Raw genomic sequence first — 11,280 nt, forward strand, 5'->3', positions numbered from 1 at the left:
TCAACCCGCGTTCGTGAGTAGCGTGCACAAAGTTGCACGGGCAGGGCTTAGATGACTCAAATAGCCTATTTTGATTGGATAATAGAATAAAAAGATCAACCCGTGCAGGGAAAGTTGCACTTGAGTGATTGACAGCTAGCCATTACTGACTGCAGGCCTGATCAGAGAGCTCAGAGCTGTCACTTTTGGCCATTTTTGAAAAACATTGAAAACATTTCTAATATATATATATTTTTTTATAATAATACAAAAAAAAAATATATATATATATATATATATATATATATATATATATGTAAATTAATAATAATTATGAATTATGAGTGAATTTGTGTTTCACGTGTTGTCATGGAATAACCTCCACTGGTCACCAATCAAATCACATTAAAAGCTAAATGTGACGACGTCATCGCCTCCGTGAAACTGTGTTGGGGAAAATATACACGCCTCGCGGCCACGTTCGAAACAAAACAACAATACGTTTAGGCTGGAGGGAACCCCGGAGATAGCTAGCTAACGTTATGTGAGTCTTAATGTCTGAGGTTTTTGTCCTTTGCTCACTTACTCGCTCTGTTCCTTTAAGCCTACTCGCTCTTTTCCATTTGTTTTCTGTTAATCATTTCATTCCCCTATTCACACGCTTCTTCCCAGAGACGTCGTTGATTGGTTCTCCCCCGTCCACACGCTTATCAATCACATCCCTCAGCTGTCACTGCTTGTCAATTAAGCATTCCCGTATTATTTATACCCCGTTTCCCCATTCAAGTTTTGTTGGATCGTTTTGATATTTCTGTTGCATTCGCCGTTCCTGCTGCCTGCTGTTGTTTCCCTGTGCTTTGCCTCCAGGATATTCAAGAAGCATTTCTCTTGGACACCCTTTCCCCGAGGTGACGCGCTCGCTCCATTCTGTTCCAACGCTCTTTACGCACAACGCCTGGGTGAGTTTTTTATGACTGTCTTTGATCCAATTCCGTTTTTCGTGTGTTTATATAACACTGAAGATTTCCAGCTTTTTATCAGACAGTCACTCACCCAGCGTTTAGCCTTTTTTGGATTGTTTCATTGGGATAATATTTTGGCCTAACATCTCCCACTGTGTGTTTACACACCGAAGATATTATCACATTGGATTTGTATTTTGGGACTTCGCTCACAGTGTTTATTTTGCACCGAAGATATCTATCACTTGGGATTGTGTTTGGAACGTTACTCACAGTGTGTATTTACACCGAAGATTCAGTCACTTGGATAACTCTGTTTTCGGGTACAAGTCACCTCTCCTGTTCACCTGCTCTGTTCCACCTGCACGCTGAGTTAACTCGCTCCCTCTCTCTCTCTCGGTCCCGCAACCACCTCGGAGATTCTTCCGAGAGAAGTCTGCAGAGCGGCTCTGATGTCAGCGTCTGCTTCCCCTGACTACCATCCCGGGAGAAGCTGCAGAGCAGCAACATTCATCCTTGCTTGTATTCCAGTCTTTGTTTGAACCCTTCCCAGTCTGTGCTGTTTATTTAGTCTTAATAAACAAGCCCTTGTTTTTGGCAACTCTGAATCCTACTCTCTGGTGTCGTTGCGTTTGGGGTCGGTGTCAAACAATAACATTACGATCCAACCAAAATGACGACCCCAGCCGACACAGAGAGGGTCAGAACCGCACTTGCTATTCAAGTCGAGTTGACCAAGGATCACAGCCACCAACTAGAGAGGGCTGCGGCTGCGGTGCAGGATCTCAGGGAACAGGTCCTGCCTATTCAAGGGTCACTGGCTGCTCTGGCGGGACAACAATCTGGTATTCTCGTTCAGCTTCACTCGCTGAGCGACACCGTTAATGCTTTACTTCCCTCACATCCTTCAGGAGCATTCCCCGCAGCCCCAGCAGATCCCGCACCTCGGGAACCCCGTCTCTCCGTCCCACGGCTGTTCGACGGCAATCCTGAGGAGTGTGCCACATTCATCATGCAATGTGAGTTGGTTTTCCGTCATCAACCAAGCTGTTTTACTGCTAGAGGGTCCCAAGTGGCCTATATGACGAACTTGCTTTCAGGCCATGCTGCCCAGTGGGTCACTTCCTCCTGGGCAATGGATGCAGATTTTGTTTTCTCCTATCCAGACTTCGTGGCGGAACTCCGCAGAGTGTTCCACCATCCAGCCCGAGGTCTGGACCCTGGAGCCCGGTTGGGGACCTTCCGACAGGGGAGCGGCAGGGTAATTGACTACGTCCTGGAGTTTCGACTGGCGGCGGTGGAGAGTGGATGGAACGACCCTGCACTTCGCCTAACCTTCTTGAGGGGGCTCAGTGACGCAGTCCGGGACCAGCTCGCTACCCGGGAGGTGCCCGACTCCCTCGAGGACCTGTTTAGCCTCGTCATCCGCATCGACGGACGCCTCCAGGAGAGAAGGCGCGAGAGGACCCGACTGTTACCTCCTGAGGTACCCCGGATTCCCCGGACGCATGACGTCACTCCTGGACGCCCTGTCCTCAACACAACTGGTGGTAGCGGGTCCTCCCGTTCGGTTCGCGAGGAGGAACCCATGCAGCTGGGACGCTCTCATCTGAGCCAGGCGGAGCGTGAGGCAAGGCTCAGGTCCGGTCTCTGCCTCTACTGCGGAAGGGAGGGACACCGAATCGCCGACTGCCCCACCCGGCCAAAAGATCAGGCTCGCCGAGACCCCGGGAAATCCTGGTGAGCCGTTTTTCCCATTCCCAGAGCCGCGCACCACCTGACCATCTGATGAGCGTCACCCTGGCCTGGGGGGACCAACGAGCCACGGTGGAGGCCCTCATCGACTCTGGGGCAGACGAGAATTTCCTCGATTTCGAGTTTGCTACCCGAGCCAACATTCCACTTGAGGACCTTGTGAGGCCCTTGGAGATCTTTTCGTTGGACCAACACCGCCTGGCCGACATCTCTCAACGCACCGGCCCAGTCGTGCTGACCATCGCTGGGAACCACGTCGAGAGAATCCAGTTCCTCATCACCCAATCCCCCCTTGTCCCGGTGGTCCTGGGTAGGCCCTGGCTCGCGCTGCACGAGCCCCACATCGCCTGGTCCTCCGGTACCATCAAGGGCTGGAGCTCCTCCTGTCACGCCCTGTGTCTGCAGGCGGCGTCCTGTCCCCCGCCCCGGAGGCCCGCTGGTGAGTCGCCTCCGGACCTCTCGTTCATACCTCCCGAGTACCACGACCTCTTGGAGGTTTTCAGTAAATCCAGGGCTCAGGCCCTTCCACCTCACCGCCCCTATGACTGCGCCATCGACCTCCGCCAAGGGGCTCCCCTTCCCGGCAGCCGCCTCTACAGTCTAACCGTTCCGGAGAAGAAGGCGATGGATCTCTACATCTCTGAGTCATTGGAAGCAGGACTCATTCGGCCTTCCTCCTCCCCGGTGGCGGCCGGTTTCTTCTTTGTTGGTAAGAAGGATGGGGACCTGCGACCCTGCATCGACTATCGCCAGCTCAACGAGATCACCATCAAGAACAAGTACCCTCTACCTCTCATGAACTCCACCTTCGAGCCACTGACCCAGGCCTCCGTCTTCACCAAGCTGGACCTCCGGAGTGCCTACCATCTTGTCCGTATCCGTGAGGGCGATGAATGGAAGACCGCCTTCAAGACCCCCAGGGGCCACTACGAGTACCTAGTGATGCCGTTCGGCCTCACCAACGCCCCGGCGGTATTCCAGGCACTCATGAACGACGTCCTTCGTGACATGCTGGAGGTGTTCGTGGTGGTGTACCTGGACGACATCCTCATCTTCTCCAGGACCCTCGAGGAACACATCCAGCATGTCCGCCGTGTGCTGGAGCGCCTCCTCCACAATCGGCTCTTCGTTAAGGCGGAGAAGTGCCGTTTCCACTCCGATTCCGTCGACTACCTGGGCTTCATCGTTGAGAAGGGCTTGACCCGAGCGGATCCTCGCAAGATCCAAGCTGTGGAGGATTGGCCTGAACCCACCACTCGGAAGGAGTTACAGAGTTTCCTCGGGTTCGCCAACTTCTACCGAAGGTTCATCCGGAACTACAGTCAAGTGGCGGAGCCACTTACCAAGCTGACCTCCCCCGCTCTGCCGTTCGACTGGTCCCCAGCGGCATGTGCTGCGTTCCGCTCCCTCAAGAAGAGGTTCACTTCCGCCCCTATCCTGCTCCACCCTGACCCCAAGAGACAGTTCATTGTGGAGGTGGACGCCTCGGATACAGGACTGGGCGCTGTCCTATCCCAACGTTCTCTTTCGGACCAGAAGGTACATCCTTGCGCCTTCTACTCGCGTCGTTTCCTCCCTGCCGAGAGGAACTACGACACCGGCAATCGGGAGCTGCTGGCGGTCGTGGCTGCGTTGGAGGAGTGGCGTCATTGGCTAGAGGGGGCCGAGGAGCCTTTTACCATCTGGACGGACCACAAGAACCTGACGTTCATCCGCGCTTCCAGGCGCCTCAACGGTCGGCAGGCGAGATGGGCCAGTTTCCTCAGTCGGTTCGACTTCTCGCTGACCTTCCGCCCCGGTTCCCGCAACACGAAGGCCGACTCCCTGTCCCGGTTACACTCCAAGGGGGCTCCACCCTCTGAGGACCCTACTCCCATCCTCCCGGAGGCCCGAGTGGTTGGAGCCATCACCTTGGGCATCGAGGGTGTGGTTAGACGTGCCCTACGCTTCCAGCGTGCTCCAAGCAACGTTCCGATTCATCGTCTCTTCGTCCCCGACTCTGTCCGGTCCCGGGTGCTGCTTTGGGGCCATACCAGCCGGTTCGCCTGCCACCCTGGCGTCCATCGCACGTTCTCCTTCCTGGCTCGTCGTTTCTGGTGGCCCACCATGCGGAACGACGTCAAGGAGTTCGTATTGGCCTGCGCGGTCTGTGCCCGCAGCAAGGCCTCACACCAGGCACCCTCCGGGCTCTTACATCCACTTCCCGTTCCAAGCCGTCCCTGGTCACATGTGGCGCTAGACTTCGTCACAGGTCTTCCCTCCTCCCAGGGGAACACTTGCCTTCTGACCGTGGTGGATCGATTCAGCAAGGGGGTTCACCTCGTGGCCCTTTCCAAGCTTCCCTCGGCGGCCGAGACGGCGGACCTCCTGACTCACCACGTGTTCCGCCTTCATGGGTTTCCCCAGGACATCGTCTCTGACCGGGGGCCCCAGTTCACCTCCCAGGTATGGCGGGCCTTTTGCAAGGGATTGGGGGCGATGGTCAGTCTTTCCTCTGGTTATCATCCCCAGACTAACGGACAGACGGAGAGGATGAACCAGAGCGTGGAGTCTGCTCTTCGGTGTGTGGCAGCCGAGAGACCGGCATCCTGGAGCCGTTTCCTTCCCTGGGTTGAATACTCCATCAATTCAATGGTCAGTTCCGCCACCGGCCTCTCACCATTTGAGGTTTCCCTGGGCTACCAACCCCCTCTTTTCCCCGCACAGGAGGCGGAAGTGGCAGTTCCCTCCGTGCAGGACCACCTCGACCGCTGCCGACGAGTTTGGGAGATCACCAGGACCGCGCTGCTCCGGACATCTGAGCGCGCCTGTCGTGGTGCCGACCGGCGCCGGGTTCCTGCGCCGACTTACCTCCCTGGGCAGAGGGTGTGGCTCTCCGCAAAGGACCTCCCGCTTCGGTCCTCGGCCAAGAAGCTCAACCCCCGTTTCGTCGGACCTTTCGAGGTCCTGAAGGTACTCAGTCCGGCGGCCCTGCGCCTGAAACTTCCTGCGTCCATGCACATTCACCCTGTGTTCCATGTCTCCCGGGTTAAGCCCGTCTCCCTCAGTCCCCTTATGCCTCCAGCTCCTGATCCTCCGCCTCCCGTGTTGGTGGATGGTCACCCCCAGTGGCAGGTCCGCCGGTTGATGGGCGTTCGTCGGCGGGGCCGGGGGTTCCAATACCTGGTGGACTGGGAGGGTTACGGCCCTGAGGAGCGTAGCTGGGTCTCCCGGCAGCTCATCGTGGATCCCGGCTTGATCACTGACTTCCATCGTGCCCGTCCTGACGAGCCGGGTCGGCCTGGTCGCCGGGTGGCTCCCGTGGAGGGGGGGGTACTGTGAGGTTTTTGTCCTTTGCTCACTTACTCGCTCTGTTCCTTTAAGCCTACTCGCTCTTTTCCATTTGTTTTCTGTTAATCATTTCATTCCCCTATTCACACGCTTCTTCCCAGAGACGTCGTTGATTGGTTCTCCCCCGTCCACACGCTTATCAATCACATCCCTCAGCTGTCACTGCTTGTCAATTAAGCATTCCCGTATTATTTATACCCCGTTTCCCCATTCAAGTTTTGTTGGATCGTTTTGATATTTCTGTTGCATTCGCCGTTCCTGCTGCCTGCTGTTGTTTCCCTGTGCTTTGCCTCCAGGATATTCAAGAAGCATTTCTCTTGGACACCCTTTCCCCGAGGTGACGCGCTCGCTCCATTCTGTTCCAACGCTCTTTACGCACAACGCCTGGGTGAGTTTTTTATGACTGTCTTTGATCCAATTCCGTTTTTCGTGTGTTTATATAACACTGAAGATTTCCAGCTTTTTATCAGACAGTCACTCACCCAGCGTTTAGCCTTTTTTGGATTGTTTCATTGGGATAATATTTTGGCCTAACATCTCCCACTGTGTGTTTACACACCGAAGATATTATCACATTGGATTTGTATTTTGGGACTTCGCTCACAGTGTTTATTTTGCACCGAAGATATCTATCACTTGGGATTGTGTTTGGAACGTTACTCACAGTGTGTATTTACACCGAAGATTCAGTCACTTGGATAACTCTGTTTTCGGGTACAAGTCACCTCTCCTGTTCACCTGCTCTGTTCCACCTGCACGCTGAGTTAACTCGCTCCCTCTCTCTCTCTCGGTCCCGCAACCACCTCGGAGATTCTTCCGAGAGAAGTCTTCAGAGCGGCTCTGATGTCAGCGTCTGCTTCCCCTGACTACCATCCCGGGAGAAGCTGCAGAGCAGCAACATTCATCCTTGCTTGTATTCCAGTCTTTGTTTGAACCCTTCCCAGTCTGTGCTGTTTATTTAGTCTTAATAAACAAGCCCTTGTTTTTGGCAACTCTGAATCCTACTCTCTGGTGTCGTTGCGTTTGGGGTCGGTGTCAAACCATAACAATGTCTAAACAAACAGCATTGTTTGATTGATTGAAATTCGGATTCCTCTCTCGGATTAATTCATTGAGGAGACCTGAAATTCGCTCAGTTTAGGAGAATACCCACAGGACTTGGAGAACTTTGTCGACGAGTTTCTTTACTTTACTTAATTTGGACCAAGGCGCGTCAGCTGCAACAATGTCAAGTCAAGTCAAGTCAAGAGTTTTAATTGTCACGGCATACAGGTATACAATGAAATGCGGGTGGTCTTGCCCGCAACGATGTGCAATACAGTGGTACATATAATAGAATCAAAAGAAGAAACAACATTGTGCAGTAACAGGTAGTAGGTAACATGGAGTGACATCTCGGTATCTGTACATAGTTATTTACAGAGCATGTGTGACATGCTAGTTAGCTTTGGTAGTGCAATACACTGTTCCTGTTATTCTAATTTAAAGTGTCCTTTCCTTTGGCCATAAGTGTGCGTGTGTGCGACATGAGTGTGTGCCCGCTCATGTTAAAGTGTTAAGTGGCTGCTCGTGTGTGAGCGTGCACAGTGTGCGTGTCGTGTGTGTGTTCATGTGTGCTTGTGTGTGGACAGTTCAATGTTCTGAGCACTCAATGTTCATTGTTCATGGCTCTGATGGCCTGGGGGAAGAAGCTGAGCCTAAGCCGCTCTGTCCTAGTAGCTGGGGTTCGCAGGCGTCTGCCTGACCTCAGCAGCTGAAACAGGCTGTTATTGGGGTGGTGAGGGTCTTTCATTATCCTGCAGGCTCTGGATTTGCACCTCTTGTTGTATAGAACCTGCAGGGGGGGTAGTGCAATACCCGTGGTACGCTCGGCTGAGCGCACCACTTTCTGTAGGGCCTTCTTGTCCTGTGCCGTGCTGTTTCCATACCAGGCAGTGATGTTTCCGGTCAGGATGCTCTCTACAGCTCCTGAGTAGAAGGACTGGAGTATCTTCCCCGATACTCTGAACTTCCTTAACTGTCTCAGGTGGTAGAGACGCTGTTTCGCCTTCTTTACTACTGTGTCTATGTGTGTTGACCATGTCAGGTCCTCTGAGATGTGGACCCCCAGGTACTTGAAGCTGCTCACCCTGTCCACGGTAGCCCCGTTTATCATCAGTGGTGTGTGTGTCTCCTGCTGTCCTCTCCTATAATCCACGATCAGTTCCTTGGTTTTGCCAATGTTCAGGAGCAGGCTGTTGTCCTGGCACCAGCGTTCCAGTACCTCAACCTCCTCCCGGTAGGCCTTCTCGTCGTTGTCCGAGATCAGCCCCACCACCACCGTGTCATCTGCGAACTTCACTATGGAGTTGGAGCTGAACTTGGCCACACAGTCGTGTGTGTAGAGTGAGTACAGCAGGGGGCTCAGAACACAGCCCTGGGGGGACCCGATGCTCAGGGTGATGGTGTTGGAGGTCTGACCCCCCACCCTGACCGCCTGGGGTCTTTCGCTCAGAAAGTCCAGTACCCAGGCGCTCAGGGCGGAGCTCAGACCTAGCTCGATCAGCTTGTCCACCAGTCTGGTGGGGACTATGGTGTTGAACGCTGAGCTGTAGTCAATGAACAACAGTCTCACATAGCCCCCCTTCTGACGGTCAAGGTGCGAGAGGGTGCTGTGCAGTACCTGGGAGACCGCGTCGTCGGTGGACCTGTTTGTCCTGTATGCAAATTGCATAGGGTCCATATCACTGGGGAGGGAGGCACAAATGTGGTCCTTGACCAGCCTCTCGAAACATTTCATGACCACAGAGGTGAGTGCCACCGGTCTGTAGTCATTTGGACATGCTGGGGAGGGTTTCTTCGGCACAGGGATGATGGTAGACATCTTGAAGCAGGCAGGGACCACTGACTCCGCCAGTGATTGATTAAATATGGCGGTGAACACAGGGGCCAGCTGGTTGGCACAGGTCTTGAGTATACGTCCTGTTATGCCATCTGGGCCAGCAGCCTTCCTGGTGTTCACCTGCATAAATGCTCTTCTCACACTGTGTTCCGACAACGAGAGAGCGTCCCCCCCCCCTCGCGGTTGCCCCCCCCCCCCTCCACAACAGCCGGCGCGCCAGTGACGTCACTAGCCGGAGAGCCAGCAGCGCCACTGTCTACACCAAACCGAGCGTAGAAGGTGTTGAGCTTGTACGCGAGGGAGGCGTCGTCGCTCCCCATTGAGGGGGCGCTGACTTTATAGTCAGTTATTGTCTTCAGTCCCTGCCATAATCCTCTTGTGTCGTTTTGTGCCATTTGTGTCTCCAGTTTGTCAGCATATGTCCTCTTAGCAAGTTTGACAGCTTTGCGTAGAGTATAGACTGAAGCCTTATACTCCTCCATGTTTCCTGACTCTCTACCCAGGTTGTAGGCGGTGGTACGAGAGTTCAGAGCTGCTCTAATAGTGCTATCCACCCACGGTTTCTGGTTTGGGAAAATCCGCACCGTTTTCCTGAGGACAATACCATCAGCTATTGTTGTTATGTAGCACACCACTGTGTCTGCTAGTTCACTGACGCCACTGGCGCTTCCTATGAACATATCCCAATCCGTGTCTGCAAGCACGTCCTTGAGCGTGGCCTCTGATTCGTCGAATGGTGAGTACCTAAAAACCTAATAACTTTTCATAAGTGATGCCGCTGTGTGTGTGTGTGTGTTTGTGTGTGTGTGTGTCTGTGCGTGTGTGTGTGTGTGTGTGTGTGTGTGTGTGTGTGTGTGTGTGTGTGTGTGTGTGTGTGTGTGTGTGTGTGTGTGTGTGTGTGTGTGTGTGTGTGTGTGTGTGTGTGTGTGTGTGTGTGTATGTGTGTGTGTGTGTGTGTGTGTGTGTGTGTGTGTGTGTGTGTGTGTGTGTGTGTGTGTGTCAGGTGTCCAGTCAGTGAGGAGAGATAGTAGCCTCCATAGGGAGACCGGGGCACAGTGGATCAGAAATCTTATATTTCAGCTTTTTTCCTGGCTTGATGACAGCATGGTTCTGGTCTATTGTGGAATTGATAGCAGAATATGTTCTCTATAAAACATGTCTATCATATCCTGCCAACTGCCAAATATGAGATGCTGAGATGGGGTTGAATGTAAAAATATATTTGATCCACTGTGCCCCAGTAACGGGGTACAGTGGATCGCTACCTGGGGCACTCTGAATCAGTCCAGATATGATACATTATTTTTTCACAAACAGCATCTTTATTGTGTGAACGAAGCAAAACTTTCATGTACAAATAAGACATGTCAACAATAGACATATCAACCACACCAACAGTTGAAAATACTGAAACAATATGAAATGTTTTGCTATAGGCCTACTAGTAGCCTATGTAAAACCCAGCGTAGTGCTGGGAACTTTCGCACATGCATCTGACACATCCTGTACATTTGGGAAAATGAATGTGAATGATACATCATGGTCTCTGACTTCTGTCTGTCCAGGTTTACTGATGTACAAAGGACCCCTCCTGGCTACATTCCTATCTGTGAACAAGATAATCACGGCAACACCTAACATTGTATTATTTTCATGGTTATAATGAAAAAAATGCATCGCAAACTAAATGCACAACAGTGCTTCAACATATTATTCAATATTGAAAACCATCAGTTGCAGATGCTGAATTGTTTTACAATACCTAGTGCAGCATATTTGAATACAAGGAGAAATTGACTGGAAATATCATATGGCGTGCAACACGTGCTGTGCCACCATGTTGAATGGGGTTGGGCAGCTTTGCTACAACATCTTCAAACAAAACTTCTGATATGTCATCGATATTTGGGAAAATGAACGTGAATGACTTTGGTTTCTCACGTCGCATAAACTTCACTTCAAATGTGGTTTCATCAGCATCCACAATGCGGCTTTGGACCTGCCCTACATACATTGCATTGGTTTTCTTTGTTGCAAACTTTGTCAACACAAAATCTGTTGCATTCAGAGCATTGCTATCCGGCAATTCTAAATCCTCTAGTTGGCCATCATCAAGGTCATCATAATCTGATGTGTCATCACAAAGTCTTCTCGCATCAGCATCCGCGTCAGAGTTTGACGTGTCTCCCTCCATATCATCATCGAATTGCAGCTTCCGCTCCTTCTTTTTAGCTACTTTTGGCTTTTTAGACTGTTGACTGCCTTGTTTATTCTTCTTCCTTTTGCTCTGCTCGTTGGCTGCCCTGATTTGTTCTTTGATTGGAGTGTCTGTCAGAACAAGGGTTTTTCCCTTATTTTTTCCACCTTTGTTTT

This window comes from Notolepis coatsorum (assembly GCF_963971535.1).
Source record: "Notolepis coatsorum genome assembly, chromosome: 1".
Classification (NCBI taxonomy): Eukaryota; Metazoa; Chordata; class Actinopteri; order Aulopiformes; family Paralepididae; genus Notolepis; species Notolepis coatsorum.